A 20,534-nucleotide genomic window follows, 5' to 3' on the forward strand; every position below is an offset into this window, starting at 1 on the left:
CTAACTTTCTGACTCCAGAAAGTTCTTGTGCTGTCACCCGCAAACCAGCTAGGATAATTTTTCCTTGGCTTCCTTATTAAAGACTGAATGAAGGGATTGTGCGGCTTTCTTAATGTCACTTGGTCTGTTTGCCATAAATTCAGGCGCTCGTGATGAAAGCTGCACTTATATTTCGCTGGGAAATGGAATCGAGGAGAATGCACCCAGGTTCACAATAAATAACGAAGCGTGAGTTATTAAGTGAATTTCATATACAGGGCCTTATTACATCAGCAGTTTAGATAATGGCTTCTGAAAAAATACATCTATTTTGCGGCCAAAGCCTGGAAGGGCGGGGTGTCCAGAGGGCGCCGAGGTGGACAGACAGAGCCGGCTGGGGCGAGAGTGGGATAGGTGGTATTTGAAAAATAATATAATATTTACATTTTTGCATGCTGTTTGCCTTTTCAGCTCAGCGGGGAGACCAGCAGGCCTGTTGGCCAACACGCCACGCATCGCTGCAGGCTTCCTGCCTGCAATTGTTTGTTTTTTTGCAGAAGGAAGACTTGGGGCTGTTTAGACTATGAGCCTAATTTTAGAGGATGATAATTATGTTGCTTCAAAACCACATATTTTCCAGAATTTGCTGCCCCATGAAAATAACTTGCATGTGTGTCCAGCCTGGCTGGCAGCCAGTCTGGTGCCCAGGGCCTCGGTGCCCCGTGTCATCCTGGGAGACTCCTGGGGTCCGGGACAGGCCAGCGGGGCTGCTGAGAAGGGCCTGGTTCTGCACTGGAGGCAGGAGCGCTGGCTCCAGGCACCCACTCTTTGGGGCTCGGGTAGATCATCTTCCTAGGGGAGCAATTTTGCAGAACATCCACTCCTGGGGTTATCTGGAAGAATCCCTGGTTGCCAAGCGTTGGGCATCTTGGCCAGCTCCGTTCTCTTCTCCATTCTCCATGGCCGTGGATGCATCGTTCATGTTGTCTTCAGCCTCATCGGTTCTGCCCCTGCCTCTGGTTCTCAAATACGATCTTTCTTTGTGGTCCGAACCACAATTGTCTTCGAAGAACTCGACGATGTTGGTGTCCGCTGGAGCCTGCCTCCTGCAGATCAGCTGTTATCCTTGCAGCTTAAAACATGGTCTTTGGATGCGTTGTTCTGAAATTGTGGCTGAGTCAGCTCTGGGACGGGGGTGAGGGGTGGCTGCTTCAGAGCAGGAGCCCACACGGTGCAGGGGGAGCGCGCTGAGGGTGTCAGGAGTGTCCTCAGCCTGACGGAGCTCTCTCGGACTCAGCCATGGCTCCAGGAGGCAGCTGAGTGTCTTCTAGCCAGACCCTGGAGCTCCGCTTTCTACTCTTCTGCAAGTTGGAGTGATAGAACATTCCATGAGTTCTGAGTTCAGGCTGATAGAGATGTGGGGAATCAGGGACCCCATGACTGCAGCTGACCCAGAGAGTATGACAAACACAAGGAGACACATACATATATACACACACACGTGTGTGTATATATATATATATATATATATATATATATATGAATGAAATTTCTATAAGTAAGATAGTAAGACCCTATTTAAATATGAGCTAAAGATTTGAACATGTACCTTAACCAAAATGATGACTGATGGTCAATGAGCATATGAAAAGTTAATAAACATCATTTGTTATTAGGAAAGTGCATTAAAATAACAAGATGTCCTGAAACAACTATTAGATTAACTAAAATCAAAAAAACTGATGACACTGACAGCTGGAATTGCAGCAACAGGATTCTCCGGCTTTGCTGGTGAGGAGCAGAGGGATGCTTGTGAAGACAGCTTGGTCGTTTCCTGCAAAGCTCACCATCCAACCCAGCCATAGAACTTCTAGATAGTTACCCCACTGATTTGAAGACACCTCTACAGGAAAACCTGCGTGTTGGCGTTCACAGCAGCCTTATTCACAAACAATAAACCTGGAATCGGGTGGGCCTCCCTGGTGGCCTAGAGGCGAAGTCTCAGCATTATCACTGCTATGGCCTGAGTTCGATCCCAGGCCACGGAGCTACCCACATGGCGCAGCAGACCTCTCCTGTCTCCCCGCTGCTCCCCTCAGCAGTGTATTTCAGTGAATCCACCTGTTCTGTTCCCCACAATGTCTCTGGTGAATCCTCTCACTCCCCACGCCTCTAGCCTACACCCCCATTCTTCTATGCAATAATAAATAAAATCTTAAAAAAACAAACAAACCTAGAAGCCACCCAGGTGTTGTACAATAGGTAAATCAACAAGCACCCTGTGGTATGTCCAGGCAATGAAATATTATTCTCATGAAAACAAAAGTACTATCATTTGTGAAAAGATGCTAATGCTCTCAAATGTATTATTGCGTGAAAGAAGCCCATCTAGAAAACCCAGTTCCATGAGGTTCTGGGAAAGGCACAGCCATAGACAGTACAGAGTCCCCTGCTTCCAGGGTTGGGATGGGGCTGGGAAGGGTTGAATAAGCGGAGGGATAGGCCTTGTTGGTCACTGCAACTACTCTGATTGCTATTGCAACAGTGAAACAAAACATTTTTAAGCACTTGTTAAACCTAGAACTTGAGTGTACAGAGAGTAAACCTTAATCTACACAAACTGAAAAAAAAAAATTCAAAAGTGGAGGGATCCCAAGAGGCTATTGCAGACCACAGCATGAAACTCTAACAGTGTCATGCACACGTGAAGCAAGTTCACTGAAAGGGGCGGGGGACTAAGGCACTGCTCTAAGGGACTTTGGAAATGAGTGGAATTGCCAGAGGAAAGGCAACGGGGGTGCACAAAAGCGCTGTGGTTGATAAAGTTGTTTCCCATGAAGGGACAGATCAATGATTCGGAGGCCACTGTACACGGATTCTAGCACCGAGCCGTGCAGGGTGTGGATGGGGCACGTCAGGAGCCAGCTGGGAGGGAGATTACAGATAAGCAAGGGAGGAGGCTAGACCGTGGGTTAGAGTTGGAAACATCAGAATGAACTCCTATTTAGCTTAACATACACATGTAGTTACATGTCAACGTTTTTATAGACATATATGTACATTTGCTGGTTAGCCCTATGAACCCCAGGGCTCCACACCACTCTGTCCAGCTGTGGGCTCTCTGTTGCAAGAACGTTCAGCTGAAAGTCAAGGCTAAAACTCCCAAACACATAGAAATACCCTCTGGCCCAAGCCCCAAAGTGAGGTGAAGGAGCTGGGGGCCAGGGGCCTGTGACAGCTTGTGCATTTTGCAGAAAGGGAGAGAGCCCTGGGTTTTTGCAGACCTCGACCCTTCCCGGCAGCTATCTCAGCTTGGAACATTCCCCTCCCTTCTCTGCACAACCTTTTCATATCTGGAAATTTGGGCTCACACAGCATTTTCCCAAGACTATTGTAAAGATGAAAGGAGTTTCTGGGGCAAAGGGAGTCCAGTACAGTGCCTGACACTTAGTAGGGCATCAACTTCACCTATCTCCATGTTCCCAAACGCGTTCCAGCTATAAGTAGTGTCTTTTTTTTTTAAAAAAAAAAAGATTTATTTATTTATTTATACAAGCACTGGTTACAGTCAGAAGCGCAGGAGGGTGAGAGAATTCACCGAGCCAGAGTGGGGAACAGAACAGTCAGACTGATGAAGTACACTACTGAGGGGAGCAGCGGGCGTGGCAGGAGAGGTATGTGGCGCCATGTGGGACCCTCACAGGTGGCCGGGGATCGAACCAGCACTGCAGAGGCTGATCAACTGCTGCGCCACCAGGGGAGGCCCAGTAGTGTCTTTTTTTAATGACAATACATTTCTAATCAACTACTTGGTTTTGATTTACAGAGTTATTCCGATGGTAGTACAATGAGTTCCTGTCTATTCGGTACCCGATCCCCCTGCTACTAACATCTTGCTTTAGCATGGCACATTTGTCATGTCACGTGTGGTTAATGAACCAATACGGATACATTATTATTAACTAAAGTCAATACTTTAGATTTTCTGTTTTCCCCTAATGTCTTCTTTCTGTTCTGGAATCCCATCCAGTACCATGTCACATTTATTATCCATTGTCTCCTCTTGGTAATGACAAATTTATCAAAATTTCTCGTGTTTTTATGACCTTGACAGATTGGCGCAGTGCTAGGCAGGTCTCTTTGTACACTGTCTGTCAGTGGGGATTTGTCAGGTGTTTTTCTCATGATTAGACTTAAGTTTTGTGTTTGGGGGAGGAAGACCACAGAGGGAAAGAATCATCCTCATCCGCTCATGTCAAGTCTGCGTGCGCTCAGCGATGCCTCATCGCCGTTGCTGTTCACCTGGCTTGAGGTAGTCTTTGTCCGTCTTCTCCACTGCCAAGTTCTTCCTTCTTTCTCCTTTTCCATCCTGTTCTCCATGTTGCACTCAAGGGGTGGGAAGTCATGCTCCCTCCCTGTGAGAGCTGAGTATCTACGCAAATGACTTGGAATTCGTCAGCACAGGAGCTTGGACTATTCTCCCCTTATTTATTTGCTTATTCAGTCATTGACTGACATCAGCATGGACTCAGGAATATTTATTGATACGTTAGGCCATATTCTAATACTACTTCGTTTTGTTCCTCCAATTGTTCTAGCTCTGCCCACTGGACGGTCCTTCACTTAGCTCCTGCCTCCTTTGACATAGTCCCATCATTATAAGTTTGGATTTCTGGCTGGGTTTTGCCGGCACTTTCTTACTTCTGAAACTACAAGGCACTCCAGGCTCATCCTGGGTATTCCATGCCGCAGCCCCAGAGTCGTAGTCAGCCACTTCTCCACACCCTGGTTCCTTTGACTGGAGAAAGATACTAGAAAGACAACTCCAAGCACCAGCTATGGACATGCCAACTGGGAAGTCATTGCTTCTGAGAACTCTCAGCTACAGAGCAAGTTGCTTTATGTTATGCACTTGTCAAACCTAGAACTTTACAGCAAAGAGAGTAAACCTTAATGTATACAAATTAAAAGAAAATTCAGAAGTGGAGGGATCCCAAGATGCCATTGCAGAATGTGACTAACTGTGTCATGAACACGTAAAGCAAGGTCACTGAAAGGGGTGGGTGACCCTTCAGACTGGCCTCTAACTCCTTCACCTACTCACATTGGGGCCTGGACCCGATGGCATTTCTCTGTGTTTGGGAATTTTAGCCATGACCTTTAGCTGAACATGCTTGCTGCAGAGAGCTCGGTTGAGCAGAGTGGTCTGGAGCTCTGGGGTTCGTGGAACTAACCAAGGTTGGGGAGATTCCTGGAGACACGAGCAGGGCCTCTCCAGATCTCTGCTCCTGTCTGGTCAGCAGGGGACACTGTGGAGGCAAACCTTTGTGCAGAGGCCATTTGCCTGCCCCCTGCAGAGTGGGCTAAGGTGTTGGGAAGGACTTGGGCTCAAGGCTCCGCAATTCACAAGGTGGGAGGCCTGGGTGAAGCTATGTGGCTGTCTGGGCCTCCATCTGCTCATCTGTAAAGTGGGGTTCCGGCAGCCCCCGCCTCCCAGCTGGTGAGGAGGGCTAAGTAGCATGGGTGTGGGTGCTCGGCCAGAGCAGGTGTCCAGTAGATGCCAACCTGACTACACCACCATTACCATCCCCCAACATGTCTCTCCTTTTACCCCACTCTTGCCCCATTCACGAGTGCATTTCCTCTCACCTTTACTTAACCAAATCTGACCCTGAGCTGGACCTTCTCTCACTGGAGTTTGCCACTCTCTCCGCCCTAGTGGGGGGTGGGGGAGGTCTTCCCTAGAACAAGGGGAAGGCTCTGGGGTGTGTGCAGGTGAGAGGCAAGTATTTCCCCCGGGGTGAGTTGGGGGAAGGCCTAGAGGTGTAGGCTGCTCTGCTGAGTGGGGGAGCAGCCCTGCCCTGTTGCCGTGCTGCCCCCCACTTAGGGTGCTGTGGACAGGAAGCCCCTGAGGCAGGCGCCCCCTCCCGACAGGCGGGTCCCCCCGCACCGCAGCTCCTGCGAGCATCCCCTGTGCTTCCCCGGGGGTACACGCCTAAGTCCCCCACCCCATCGCTGTCCCACCTTCCCTGCCTCCAGTGGGCACAGGGTCACCGGTGTGATACTCTAGAATAAGCTAGGAACAGGGTCCTCTCCCCGAAGGTGGCCGAGGGGCTTGGACCTCGTGACCCTGCTTCAAATCCAGTGTCCTGACAACTGCATCTGCTTTTAGGAAAGAATGGCCCCTGGAGTTGGTGATTTCACTTTCTAGAAAGTTCTGCCTTGAGAAATAACGGTAACTGGGAGCAGCCTCCTTACCAAGGACATGGGCACTTTCAATCTGGACTCCCTGGCCCCCCAGATCTTCCCCCCCTGGGGGCCAGAGGTCTGGGAGACAGGTCAAGGGAGAGGCTTCTGCTCCTTCATCTGCTCGAATCTGGAGACGGGTAGTCGCGTGGCGGTGATGGCCTTCTGGTTAAACACCTATGCTAAGGGTGAGGGCGATGCTGATGCTGGAAAGGAAAACCCTTTCCTCTAGTCATGATTTTAATGGTGGGGGAAGGCTCCAGAGCAGCAGTTCACATGCTGTTCTCTCTGTTCTCGGGAGGCAGCGTGCAGAGCCGCTCTGGGAGAAGGCGTCTTCTCTCCCGAAGAAGGCCGCTGGGATGGGGCCTTAGCGCCTTTGTTCCCCTGACTCAAGTTGCGAGGGATACATGTCACTTCGAGAAGTATGGAACTAATTGAGGCCTATGTCCAGCTCTTGTAGAGGTGAACAGGGCAGATAAATAAAAACTCCATTGCACATAAATCTTGGTTCCCAACATCAAAGAAGCAGGATCCTGCTAAGTGTATTTGTATAATGCCGTAATTTATGCAAAAAGCAGCTTTGATAAATGTCCCCTAATTTATTGTCATGTATCTCAAATCAAAGTCAAACATTTACAGACTGAGCCTGAAGGAAGCCAGGCCTCAGAGAGCCAAAGGGGTTTGAAGTAGGTAAAGCTCTGTTGGGCAAAAGGTTAAACGGGATCTGGTTTGAATGTTAAGAACTTTCTACAAATGATAGTGAAAGAAAGGAGGGACTCGTTTGACTTCTAAAACCCAAGCAAGGCGGAATTTTCCCAGGCATTTTTCTTCCAAGGACAGACATGATGCATGCGCCGAGTGAGTCTTGGGGGGCCAGCCCTGGCGCTGTGGCCTTCACAGAATTGCAATGAGGCAAACAGGGTGGACTGGGCAGCGTTCACCAGACCCTCACCCGGCCGAGCACAGGCTGAGCACGCGTGTTCACTGCTAACTCACTCCCCCACACAATTCTATGAAAGGGTATTCTTGCTGCTCTTGTTTTAGAGCTGGGGAAACTGAGGCAGCGCATTGACTGTGGAGTTAGATGGCTCCAGAGACCCAGGCCCTTCTTTCTGCCGGACTTACTCACTTCTGCGTGATGATTTGCTCCAAGGGCAGACGGCTGTCCCCGAGTTGGGAGGGTTTCCCCAAAGAGAAGGGGAAAGACTATTAGGAAGGAGACCTTGGTTCGAATCCCTTCTCCACCATCTTCCAGCTGTGTAATTCAGGGCCAGTCCTTAACCTCTGTAAGCCTCAGTGCACCCGTCTGTTAAATGGAACAGACAGAAGTGCCAACTTAAGGGAGTTGTCACGAGGATTAAAAGAAATCATGTCGGGCCTCCCTGGTGGCACAAGGGGTTAAGATGCAACCTATGAAGCTGTCCACAGCCCCTGCAGCATGAGTTCAATCCCTGGCCAGGGAGGTACCCACATGGCGCAGCAGACCTCTCCTGACTCGCCAGCTGCTCCCCTCAGCAGTGTTTTCGGTCTATCTGCCTGTTTGTTCCCCACTCTGCCACACCTCTGCCCCCCTCCCCACACCTCTGGCCCATACCCCAACTCTTGTATGCATAAATAAATAAATATTTTTAAAAAAACCCCAAGCTTAAAAAAAAAAAAAGAACTCATGTCTGCTCACCCCATGGCTAGTGTCCAGCCACAGGTCGTTGCCGTTACTCCCTCTTACTGGTAAAGGTTTCATGTTCTGGTCCCAGAACATTAAAGAGGCCAGGGGACCCCAAACTAAACTCCAGGAAGCAGGCACAGCCCCAAGATGCTGGGAAGAGGATCCCTCCTTTGTCACTTAGTATTTTTAATTTTCAGTCTGAAGGGCTCTGCCTGCCCAAGATTCCTATAAAATAAACTTACACGTCCAGTAGGAGCATAGCTGCCGACAGACACAGCAGCTGTTTAAAAGATTTTACTGCCCATCTGGTGGCTTGGCGTGGTCTTCGGGCTGGTTCCAGAAGAAAGGGCTTTGCTCTGTGAGTCTACCAGCTGGTTACTGGTATTGCAAACCCATATTTGGATTTCAGCCTTCTGGTTAATAAAACCAAGAGCGGGAACCAACTTGCAAAGGGCAGGATGTGCCCCATCTGAGGGGCTGGCCCTGAGGCCTGGGTTGCGAAGCTGCCGAGGGCAGGGCCTTGGCAGGTGTAAATTTCATGGCCGAGGGCATATGTGGGTTGAGCGTTGTTGCGACCATGTTTGACGGCCAACGCTCCCCCTGAAATGGTAGCGGCAATGTTTTACCACTTGAATTTTGAAACATGCAAGCAACGTCCTTCCCCTTGCACTCACACCCCTGTCCAGAGCAGGGGAGGGAAACCTTGCACGTCAGCGGGAATCTGGGCCACAGCGGAGAGGCCAGAACACACGCTTCCCGACACCCTTTCTCTGAGACAGAAGCAGAGCCGGACGGATCGGGTCTTGCGTCAAATCCTAGGTCGTGTGGGCCTCCAGTCACCCCTGACTGCTCAGTGCGTTATTTTCTCATCTGTAAAATGGTACTTGTGGGATTACCCACAGCACAAGCTGCTTACATGTTCCTGGGGGAGCCTTCTGGAGATGGGGGAGGAGCTGGCAGAGGTGGAAGAGAAAGGCTAGGTCTGCACTGCGTCTGCTGGGGCTGGCTGCATGGTGTGACCCGAGAATATTCCAGAGTTCCAGCCTGGAACTCCTCCAGCTGTCACGCACGGTGCTCCAGGCCTGCCTACATGGCTACATGGGCCTGTGAGCTACGTGGGGGCTTAGAGGGCCTTTGCTTGATTGAATGTTCTGCTGTCATTGTCTTGAAATACTTTTTTGTTGTTGTATTTTTTTCATTTAGTGCAATTCTGGTGTCCATTCTCAAATGTATATCATCATCATCATCATAATTACAAGTAATATTATTACCACATTTATATGATACGTCTCAGTTCTTTTTACATTTCTATTTCTTTTTTATTTCCTTACATGGTTCATTTTTGTACCGTAATTGACTTCTACCTTCAGGTATAGTCCCCATAGTTGTCCCACCACCACAGCCCCTCTGACCCATCACCATAGGCCCTTCTTTCCTTCCTGTTTTGACTGCCCTTTGAGTGGAATATTACTCAGCCATGAAAAAGGCCATTTGTGGCCACGTGGATGGCACTGGAAGGGATGATGTAGCTGAAATAGTCAGAAGAAAAAAAATAAGCATCAGATGTTCTCTCTTACATGCAGAGTATAGTGAAACCAAACACGAGGTCCAGAAAGACAACACTAGCAAGCTGACTGTTGTCTTGAAATTTTTATACTTTCAAATCCAGGGCCCTGTGTTTCCTTCTGCCCAGAACCTGGGAATTCTATGGCTAGTCCTTCTCTGTTCTTATGGCCTTCCTGGGGCTGTTTTCACATAGATGCGTTTATCTACGCGTGCGGTCACTCGACAAGCAGTATCCATGCTCCTGTATGTGTCCAGTGCTTGATGCAGCAGCGAGGAAAGCAGGCAGGGCCAGTGCTCGGAAAGTTCATGCCTGCTGGGGCCAGCGGGAGGAGGACCAGCTCTGGAGGGACACACAGGCTGACTTCCACGGATAGGAGCATGGGAAAGACGCGGGGTGATGTGGCAGAGAAGGGCGAGTGTGGGGTTCCTTGTGATGAGGGCATAGCAGGGAGCATCTTCTAGATCTGACATTGGAGCAAGAGCCATGTGATGAAATAAGAACCCAGGCTTGGGGTTGGCAGAGGACCAGGTTTCTAAATACAAGGAGTGGCACGTGCAAAAGCCCTGGGGTGGCGCAGAGCTGGACTACAGGGGCCCATTCCAGGGACATGAACATGGATTTTCAATACAAGAGACAATACAGGGAATTATCAGGGGTAGGAAGAGGGCTCTGGAAGACCGACTTTTGCTAAGTGGTTTCTTTGTTGCAGCCACTCAAACATTTGCCCTTTGGATCCGCCATGTAAGTTGTCTATTACTCCCATTTTTTCCTATGAGGACGCTAAGGTCCCGTGGCCCAGGGTCACTCCGTCTACACATCAGGGAGCTGCGACGAAACTTGAGTTCACCCAGTTCCGAAGACGGCTGACCACTCTTCACAGGCACTCTTGGTCAGCGCTGGCTACCCCAGGGCGGGGCTCTCCATGGGTGATGGTGCCCTCAGGGTCTTATGTGCCTTCTTGGCCCGAGGTGTCTTTTGAGCACCAGCCCCGGAGACAATCGATGGAGCAATCTTTCAGCATGTTTGCTGGAGATTGTGATGAAATTTTATCCTATGATCACTTAAATAAAGCCAGCTGGGAGTGTCTGTCCAGGAGACACAAACAAGAATGAGGTCCAAGACAGCTTTGTTTAACACAGTGTTTGGGTTGTACCAGCTTCAAGTCCAGGAAAAGGGAAAAACCAAAACATATTAATTAGTTGCAATGGAGACTCTTTTTTTTAAAATTTTTTTTAATAAATTTATTTTTGATTTACTACATAGAAGAACTGGGGTACAGGCCAGAGGTGCTGGGGGGTGAGAGGATTCACCAGAGACAGAGTGGGGAGCAGAATAGGCAGATTGACTGAAATACACTGCTGAGGGGAGCAGCGGGCGAGGCAGGAGAGGTCTGCTGCCCCATGTGGGTTGCTTCCTGGCCGGGGATCAAACTCAGGCCTTAGTGGTGCTAGTGCTGAGACTTAACCCCTAGGTCACCAGAGAGACCTGAGGCTCTTTCTTTCAAGTGCATGCCTGGGTTTTTGCTCCGTGTTCTAGAAATGGCCAGTTGACTTTTGTTTTTGGATGGGCTCCAAAATTTCTTGCTGTGTGCGCCTGTCTCAGTTAAACTTTACAACACACACAAACAAGCCACAGCTCTCAGCACTGCTGCAGATATATTTGCCTTCCAACGTGGAGGAGGGAACTAGAAGGAGTAGGTTGGGTTTTTCAAGGCAGAATACCAGTGCCACAAGGTGTACAGAAGCAGAGACCTGGATGCTTCTGCCTAGAGAAACCAGCAATGCATGCATACAAAGACAATAAAATGAGCACCTACTATGTGTGCCAGGCACTAGGAACATAGCATTGAAGAAAATGACCATGGATCACACATTCAGAAGGGGAGAAGGAAAATAAAATAAGGAAACAGATGAATGAATAAGATCATTTCAGTGGAGTAAACAAAGATGAGAGAAAGTGGCTGGGAAGTGGAGAGCATTGGTAATTTGAGCTTAGGTGCCTAGCAGCCCTGTCTGATGGGTAACCTTCAAGCTGACACACAAGCATGAGCAAAATTCAAAAAAAAAAAAAAAAGGCTTGAAAGGGAAGCTGTGATCACAAATGGAGGAATCCCAAATAATATATTTAATTGTTTTTAGATGCTCTCCTGGTTTGTTGCACAGATGTTGGATGTCTGAGAGTTTATTATCACACCGATCCGTCAGCATCAGGATAGTGCCCAAATCAAGCTTACGTGCTTATGTGGAAGTGAGTGCTCTGTGGCCTGCTTTATTTCTTTGTCCACAATGACTGCAAAACAGCTATTAATGTTTAGACACTGGTCTAGGTTCTGTTACGGGTTTACTATGGGACCCTGGGTAAGACACTTAACCTCTCTGAGCTGCTCTTCTAAATAAGGGCCAGGCAAATTTTGAAGATTTCAGAACTTTAAAGGTCAACGATTCCATGATCTAATAGATCAAAACAAAACCTCCTGATGTGTCATTGGGAACACATGGATTCTTCCACTTTGGCAGAAAATTACATTACCAGATTCTGACCCGGGATCACAGCAGAGGTTGTGAGCTGGGGTTGAGTTCTCAGCCTTGATCCCCAGCTTGGGCTGCCCAGGAGCTCTGGGGACGTAGCCTGGCCAGCACCCACATGTGTCTTGTATTAGTGTTATTTTCTTAATGGCAACAGCCCTAAAACCTGCCCATTTTACTATTGAGTTACGCAGCTTAGTCTTAGTATCACTTACACATAAACACTGTCTCCGACCCACGAAATCCACTATTGTTTTCCCTTTCTCCACATCCCCGTTTCTTATGCAGGTGTTTATTGCGGCCACCAAAAATAGGGTGGATCAATCATAATGCTGTTTTTAAACAAACAAAGATGTTTCTGAGCCTTTGCTTTAAGAAAGAATAATGCTGGTTGTCTTCCTGGTGTCATACCCACATGGGAATCCTGACAAAAATTGGAGCTTAGAAGATAGCGTGTTGGACAAGTGGGGAAAACAGTCTGGAATCAAGTGAGCAGAAGGGGTGACTGCCTTGGGTTCATGGCTGCTTGGTCTGCCACGGATGTCCAGAAAGATCCATAATTTCAACTCCATTGTGCCCTGGGCTGGCTCCCCCTCCCGGAGACCTGCAAAGTGGCTGTGACTTCCTTTGACTTCTTGAGAGTCCTCATGATTGACACCAGCTTCTCGAAGTATTTTATCTGAATTGAGGGTCATGGGAAAACCAATCCCCCTTGGAAATCTGTTCTCTAAGTGCCTTGCCTCAGCTGCCCAAATTTTTAGCTCTCAGTGACATTTTCAAAATGAGGTACATGCCTTTCTATGCCCACTCCCCCAACAGCAGGTTTTGCTATAATGTTGGAAAAGAATTTATTTTGTTGGGGCCTATGTCTGTGTGATTTCTCTGGTGTTCTGATTTCCTCCCACATCCCAGAGATGTGCGCCTGAGGCTCACTGGCATGTCTCTGGCGTCCCAGTTTGAGTGTGTGTGTCCAGCCTGGTACTCTGAGCATAGACTCTGGCCCCCTGTGACCCTGAACTTGAATAGGGAGGTTGGTGAATGAATGAATGAATGAATGAATGAATACAAATTATTGTTTAATATTGGGAGGGTCTTTACTTAGAGGGTGGTGGTGATGTTTTCGTGACCGGAAACATGTCCTAAGAACTTAACTCACTCCTATTTCTACCAATTAGCACATGGTCAAGTTGGCCTCATTGATTTTGTTTTGCTTAAAGTCACAGTTTCCAAGAATTCATGGATGATGTGATGTGAAAACTTACTGCACTTGCAAATCAGTTGTCCTAGGTCACCCCTTTTGGGTTTCTCCTGGGCTGTCTACCCAACCCCAAGTCAACCGATCCTGTAAAGTTGCCCAGTAAATTTGAGTTCAGCCTATAACAGCAAACACATTGACTTATTTAAAAAATATTCACCCATATTTGATGGAAAATATCCCATGTGGTCATAACAACCCTGAAAGTTCAGCTGAACATCCCCAGTCAGTGAGGTTATTTGATTTTATTTTTAAAATTACATCATTATTTTTTTGAGTCGGTTGTATATTCACACAGCTCCCCAACCAACAGCATCTTGTACGCGGTGAAAAGTCTTGTTCCAAACCTCTGTTCAATACTCACAATCTTTCATGCAGACTTAAACACAAGCCCGTGCCCAGTGTCTCCCCCTTGTTACACAGAGCTAGCAGCTTGAACCATGTTCACCTTCCTGCCTCTCTTGGCTCTTATTTGAAATGCTCCCTACCAGGTAGCTGCTGCTGTTCTGGGGTCCAATGGGATAGTCTGTGGAAACAGGCTTTGCAAAAGGATGAAAGTAGCCAAAATCACTCAGGACAAGGGATGGGAGTGACCCCACCCTTTACTGTTATTTTTTTTTTTCTTAATCCAAAAAAAAAAAAGGGAGAAAATTCTAGAATCATTGTGCCTCAAATCTAGAAGGACCCTTACACCCAGTGAATAATATATAAAGCAGACTTAGAAAATGATTATGAAGTTTGAGAGATAACCAACATGTAGGTAAGGATAAAGTATTTTTCCATTGAGCTTGGGTGGTTTGTGTTTTGAGAGAGAGAAAACCAGAAGGCGAGAAACAGGGGATGGAAGGACAGAATGAGAAAGAGAGAGGTCCAGGCTTTGCTCACCTGGAGAGGCCTATTTGGGAAGGTGAGCAGTTGCTGGAGCTCTTTGATCTCTGTGTAGAAATGACCAGACTTTCTACCAGGCTAAAGAGAAACCACAGAAATACAACCCACTCCTAGGGGTGAAGTCCACCCACTGTCTGTGTGTCCAGGGCTCCGAACACAGCTTGTGGCTCCAAGATATGGGGTTCTCGAGAACTTCCGCTGCATATAAACACACGGCCCCAGAGATCAAACCTACACACATATCTGGACTGGTCACAAACCGTCCCGTGAGTGAGTATCCCACACGTGTTCATGCCAGCCCCGAGGAGATCCCCCCCTCTCTTCCTGCCATGGCACCCCAATTTACAGACTCCCTCTGCTTAAGACACTATCTGTTTATTATGTTACTAATTAAATCGTTAGTGAACTAAGTAGTAGAATATTAGGGTGAGTTACTAACAAAATATTTAGACGACCTCTCCACGAAGGCCCTGCCTGTCATTCATTTAAGACTGCAAAACCCCGGGAAGACGGAACGAATGATTGCCTTGTTCCAAAGCGAAAGAGTATTTCTAGCAAGGAAATCAAGGAGCGTGGGCCAAATCCTTTATACGATGAACACAAAGTGAGGCAATTAAAATAAATGTGATTTTCCAGATCAAGAAAACTTGGGCCTGTTAATTATTCCACGGCACCTCTCCTCGTCCCCTGCATTTCCTTGCAGCTGTTTTTGTTTTGTGGTGTAGTTTGACATCCCTGGGGTTTTCTGTCCTGGGATTTGACGTGGAGACAGCTCCTTGTAGAATCTGGCTGCTTACCCCGTGTTTATCTGTGTACAGATGAACTCAACAGCAGGCAGCCCAGCCACATGCTATTGGCAATGTGTTTCTAATGAGGTGGGTCCCTCTGCCTTCTCTTCACGGACGAGTCTGAGCTCTGGTTTTCTCATGTTAGAGGGTCCCGAGACAACAGAGCCCTGTGCCTCTGTGCAACTCAGGACCCAAACTCAGGCACGGAGCCACTCGGGAGGTGACAGGTGCTACAACGGAAGTCTCGCCAACAGGGCTCGTGATATGCACGGAGATTGCTTTTTAATTCTTGCTCTCTCAGAAAAATCAATGGAAAAATAGTTTCTCTCTGCCTACCTGTTGGTTGTCTCTCAAATTCCATAATCACTGTCTGAGATGGCTTAATCCAACATTGATTTGGGGTGTTGAATCAGCGATGGGGGGGTGTTCTAGGATTGAGAAACGTAGAATATTCACAGCCTCGTAGTTCATGTAATATGAGTTGAAAACACGTTTGTTTGGTTTTTTTAAGATGTGTATTATTAATGACACAATGAAATCTCATTAGCGGCTGGAGTTGATGGATGTGGTTTATCTAACATTAAGCAGAAATTGGCATCTTGAGGGAAGTATCAAGATTCTCTGATCCCAGACACTGATATTGAACACACAGGGGCCAGGAGCAATCCGCTATTGATTAGACGGTACAAGTAATTATATTTACCGAGCCGTGTTATTGGGTGGGGCAGAAGGTGAGGCAGTGGTTCTTTAGAGAGAAGGGAGAGCAGTGGCAATGACGTCTGTGTGAGCCCCAGAGCCCAGTGCGGTTTCCTTGGGCCTGGCCTGGCTCTGGTCTTGATCATTATTTAGAAATGCAGCATATGCTGGAAGCTTCCTCTTAGTGGCTTCTTTCATCCGAATGTTGGTTTCCTTGTGTGGCTGGTAGTAGGGCTAGCCCCTTGCAGTTTATCCAATCCTCACCTCCGCCCTCCTCCACCACTGCCATCATCAGTGTCACCCTGACCAACTCCATCAGCATTAATGTGACCACCGGCCTGTCATCAGTGGCATCACCATTATCACCATGATAACAGCTCCATTGCCACTGCTGTCCACCACCAATACCGTACCCCCCCACTGTGATCACTCCCACCGCAAACACTACCAGGGGCACTGCCATTATCACCACTGTTACCTGCACCACCACCACCAATACCACCACCACGCACTCCATGGCCACTGCCGCAGTCGCCATGATGAAGGTGTAGCCTTTGGAGTTCGAACTCTCCTTCTGGGCCATGGCGTCCATCTGCCTGAGATGATCCTCTAACCCAGTGGACTGCGATCAGGTACAAATGAACTCACATGACCTAACGTCTGTAAAGACCTCGACACGTAGGTTGACAGGCAGTCCTGTGCCTTCTCTTCCGTGAATACGTTGAATTCTTAGATTTTTTGTTTCTCAGAACTTTTTCTTTTTAAAAAATTTTTTTTATATATATGCATTCAAGAACTGGGGTGTAGACCAGAGGTGTGGGGGGTGAGAGGATTCACCAGAGACAGAGTGGGGAGCAGAACAGGTGGATCCACTGAAATCCACTGCTGAGGGGAACAGCGTGGAGACAGGAGAGGTCTCCTGCGCCATGTGAGTAGCTTCCTGGGGGGGATGGAACTCATGCTGCAGTGGCTGTGGATGGCCTCACAGTGCTGAGACTTAACCCCTAGGCCACCAGGGAGGCCCTCCTGAGACCTTTATCTGTCTCTGGGGAGATGATGGACGATGGCCATTCCTCCTGCCTCTAGACTCTTTAGTCCTGTGGCTGGATTATTTGTAAGGACTGTGCATTCCTCAGGAAACCCATCATCCCATCCTCACCTTCTGCCTCAGGCCACGCACCTTTCCCGCCCACCATATACCACAGACAGGCCACGCACCTGACCTCAGACCGCTTAGTGCTCTTTGAGCATCAAAACACAAAGTCCCCACTTATCGACACGTGTACGTGCCTAGCAGGTGCCAAGATCCCATGCGGGTCCTCTCCTCTTCTGTGGTGTTCTTGTATTCCAGCAGCATGTCCACCTCGTTTGTCCAGGCCACACTCCTAGCTGGCTTCCTCCCTCCCAGTCTTGCCCCCTCTTGTAGATTGATGGCAAAGTGGGTCCTAGTTCCTTACTCCTGCCTGTAGTCACCTACTTCGTCACTCCTCTCAGCAAAAGGTGGTCTGTTTGCCGACCCCTGGACCTGGGCTGACCTATGATTTCCTTTGGTCAGTAGGATGTGACTTTTCCTCCCTAGGGGAGCCCGTATGAAGATAAGCATATTTTTGCTTCTGTCCATAAGCCTGGTTTTAGTAACTTAATCAGATTTTGCTTATGAATTTTCAGTCTTTACTCGTGTAGCTCGAACGCACGCAGAGAGCCATGGCTGGCACAGCAAACTTAGGGGGGCCTGGAAAGGCATTGTTGGAAGAAGGACCATCAGCGTGTGAAGATGACAGATATTGGACCAGGCAGGGGCTGAGAGAGGGAGAGAAGCAAGTCAAATGCTTCTGGCCCAAGGAGAAAATCAAAGACATCCAGTGCTTAACAGGCCCACGATTTATGGCCTCCCCAAGCTAATCTAGAAATTACCTCGGCATTGATTAACCCCGACTTGCCTAGTCGGTAAATCTCCATGGTGACCTGAAAATGGGAGCTGGGTTTGAAAGGCACCTGCCAGGAAGAATTGCGGTGTGATTTAAGCCCGGCCGACGTGGCAGGGAACAGAAAGCCCTCCTTGCCAGCAGACACGCCCTTGCTCCCCGCCAGGAGCCGGGCCTCTACGTGGCCAGCCGGGCAGGCCACGGAAGAAGCACACGGAAAACGTGTTCTCCTAGCATCTCCTGATGGGAAGAGGAACCCCAAGAGAGGAAGCAGATACATATCTGTTGTTGGGGGGCTTTGTTTCCACCCGTGATATATGGTTCCGGGGGAGGAGTCAGAAAACAAATTATCGTGTCCCTTCACCGCCGGCAGGTCTTTCGCGGGGCTGACGGGGGGCAAAGAGATGCCGGAGATTAGCGACTCCCTCACAATAGGTCCCCAGGACAGGAAAAGTGTCTTAAGTTTATCTATTGTTAAGTGATATAATTTATCGTCGCTCAGGGTGAAGGAGCAACCCCAGCGCTTTCCTTCTGCAGGAACAGAGATTTATAAGGTGGTGCCCAAATTTAGCCATGGAGGCGCTGCGGGCAGAGGCGTCCCCGAAGGCGGTGGCTTCTGGGCATTGGAAGCCAAATCATTCACGGAGCTAATTTGAGGCTCTCCTCGGAAACTATATTTGCTTTCTGAGTGCATGGCGAGTTTTCATTGGGGCTCCGACCAGCTGACAGCTATGCAAGTTTGTAGATACCAGTAATTGAATATAGATAACCTTGATGGTTGACCTCGTCAGAGCGGGGCCTGGCTGCTTCCCATTGTTCCTGGTTTTGCCAGTTGATACTAAACTGCTGCCGGATGAATTTATATATTAAGAATTCGCTGCAGTGGGAATTGCTTATCGTTCCCTGGTCTATCCTGTAAGCTTCTATTTACTTGATGTGGTGAGCTGGGAATAAAAGCCGTGATTTGACTGTTCACTGTTCGTGATGGGGAGCAGGGTGCTGGGGAAGCTTTATTAATTTCGAAAAACAAAGGGGGGTAGGGGGACGGCGGGCTCTTGCTCGCTACACAGCAGGGAGGGACGCTCTGGTCTCACCAGCTGCTGAAGTTGGTGTCCACGCATGTTCTTGTGTTCAGTTTACAAGCCGAGCTGGCCGGGCGGCGCCTGTGTTGTAGAGGGAGTGTGGGACGCGGCTCAGGACTTAGGGGTGATTCTGAGCGATGCGCTGAGGAGTGTCCGGGAGGAGCGATGCTGGCCTGCGCAAGGGCACGCAGGTCTCAGCCACGCGGGGGAGGGTCCACGTTGGGTGGGGCGTCGGCCTCGGGAGCTGGGGTGCTGGAGGGAAAGCCAGGAGGAGAGAGTCCCGGCCGCCTCCTCGGTGGGCTCCTCAGAAACTCACTCTCTTCTGTCACACGCTTGTGAATTGTTGAGATGTCAACAGTGAGCACGATCATTTTTGCCATCAGAAAAAAAGATGAAACCCTCGGGAAAGATATTTTCTAGAAACCGTGTAATGCAGCCTCTGGAAGCTGCTCTGTATTTCTCCAGGCTCCCCTTCCGCCGGCTTTGAACTTGGCAGCTGGTGCAGAGAGGGTGTTAGGAAGGAACAGAGCCTGTGTCGCGGAGAGGTGTGGGGTCAGGCGGTGGCACCGGGGACAGAGCGGGAGGAGGGACAAAGGCCGGCCGACTGTGGGGCCCTGGCAGTGCCATTGAACTGACGTCTTCCTGACAGCTAATGACTCGGGCTGGACTGGGGGGTCTGGGCTTTGGAAACGGCGTGGGCGGGATCTCCAGAGGCCCGGCTGTCCCCAGAGGCCCTGGCTGCTGAGCAACTGCGTGTCACTGCTCAGCTGAGGGAGCAGCCTTTGATGCTCCCAACATCAGAACATCAGAGCTGCTCTTCATCCTGGGAAGGAAGGTTCGGGTTAGTCAGCCAGGGCAAATAGCTCAAGGGAAATTTCATTTTCCCTTTGTCGGGCCCCCCGCTTTCATGTGTGGGGCTGCACATTCAACTACCACAGGAGGGGGCTGGGGGAAGGCCGGCCGGACCCAGGAGCGCACAGACATTTGGGGGCCTGCGTGGGGAGGAGGTGGCCACTGCGGTGCTGGAGGCCTGGAGACCCCCATCCCCTGCACAGTTCAGACTGGGAGGAAGGGGTGCTGCTGGCTTCAATGGCCTCCCATTAGGCCTGGGTGATTGCGTCCACCCTCTTCACTATCACGTGGACTGCTTGGGGGAATTTTTCAGCCCTGGCCAGTCCAACCGGTCTGACCTCCCTTCCCGACAAGGCCAGCTGGGGTGTCTTCTGCTCCAGGCATATTTACCATATAAGGAAGGAAGAAGGTGGCCACAGTCAGGCCTCCCCTGTAGCTTGTGGTGCATGGAATCCGGGGTCTGGCTGCCAGTCCCACCCAGCTCTTGGGGCTGTCTAGCCGGAGTCCTGACCGGCTCATGCTGCTGCTGTGCATCCTCCGTGGGGTGGGGGTAAAATCACGTCAGCCCTTGGGGCCACCGTGAAGAGTCAATAGAGATAATTCTTACACATGCTCCCCACTCTGCCTGCCCTCGAAAGGCCCCCCAAACACCAGCTGTCACTGCAACGCCATCTGAGCATCATCTGAACACAGTCCCAAAAGCCTCAAAACTTTATTTTTATTATTTTTATTTTTTGCATAGAAGAACTGGGGTGCAGGCCAGAGGTGTGGGGGTGAGAGGACTCACCAGAGACAGAGTGGGGAACAGAACAGGCGGACTGACTGAAATACACTGCTGAGGGGAGCAGCGGGGAGACAGGAAAGGTCTGCTGTGCCATGTAGGTAGCTCCCTGGCTGGGGATCCAACTTAGGCCATAGCAGTGGTGCTGGGACGTGGGCTCTGGGGTCCACACCCCAAGAACTGTGACTGAAGGGTCTAAAGAGCTTCCATCACTCGGGGCCACTTGAGCCTGAAAACTCCCTAATTACTCCCCCGAGGTGATTAATTCATTCAATCCACAAAAT

This window comes from Talpa occidentalis, unplaced genomic scaffold (assembly GCF_014898055.3).
Source record: "Talpa occidentalis isolate TD23 unplaced genomic scaffold, MPIMG_talOcc4v2.1 talOcc4.17, whole genome shotgun sequence".
NCBI lineage: Eukaryota > Metazoa > Chordata > Mammalia > Eulipotyphla > Talpidae > Talpa > Talpa occidentalis.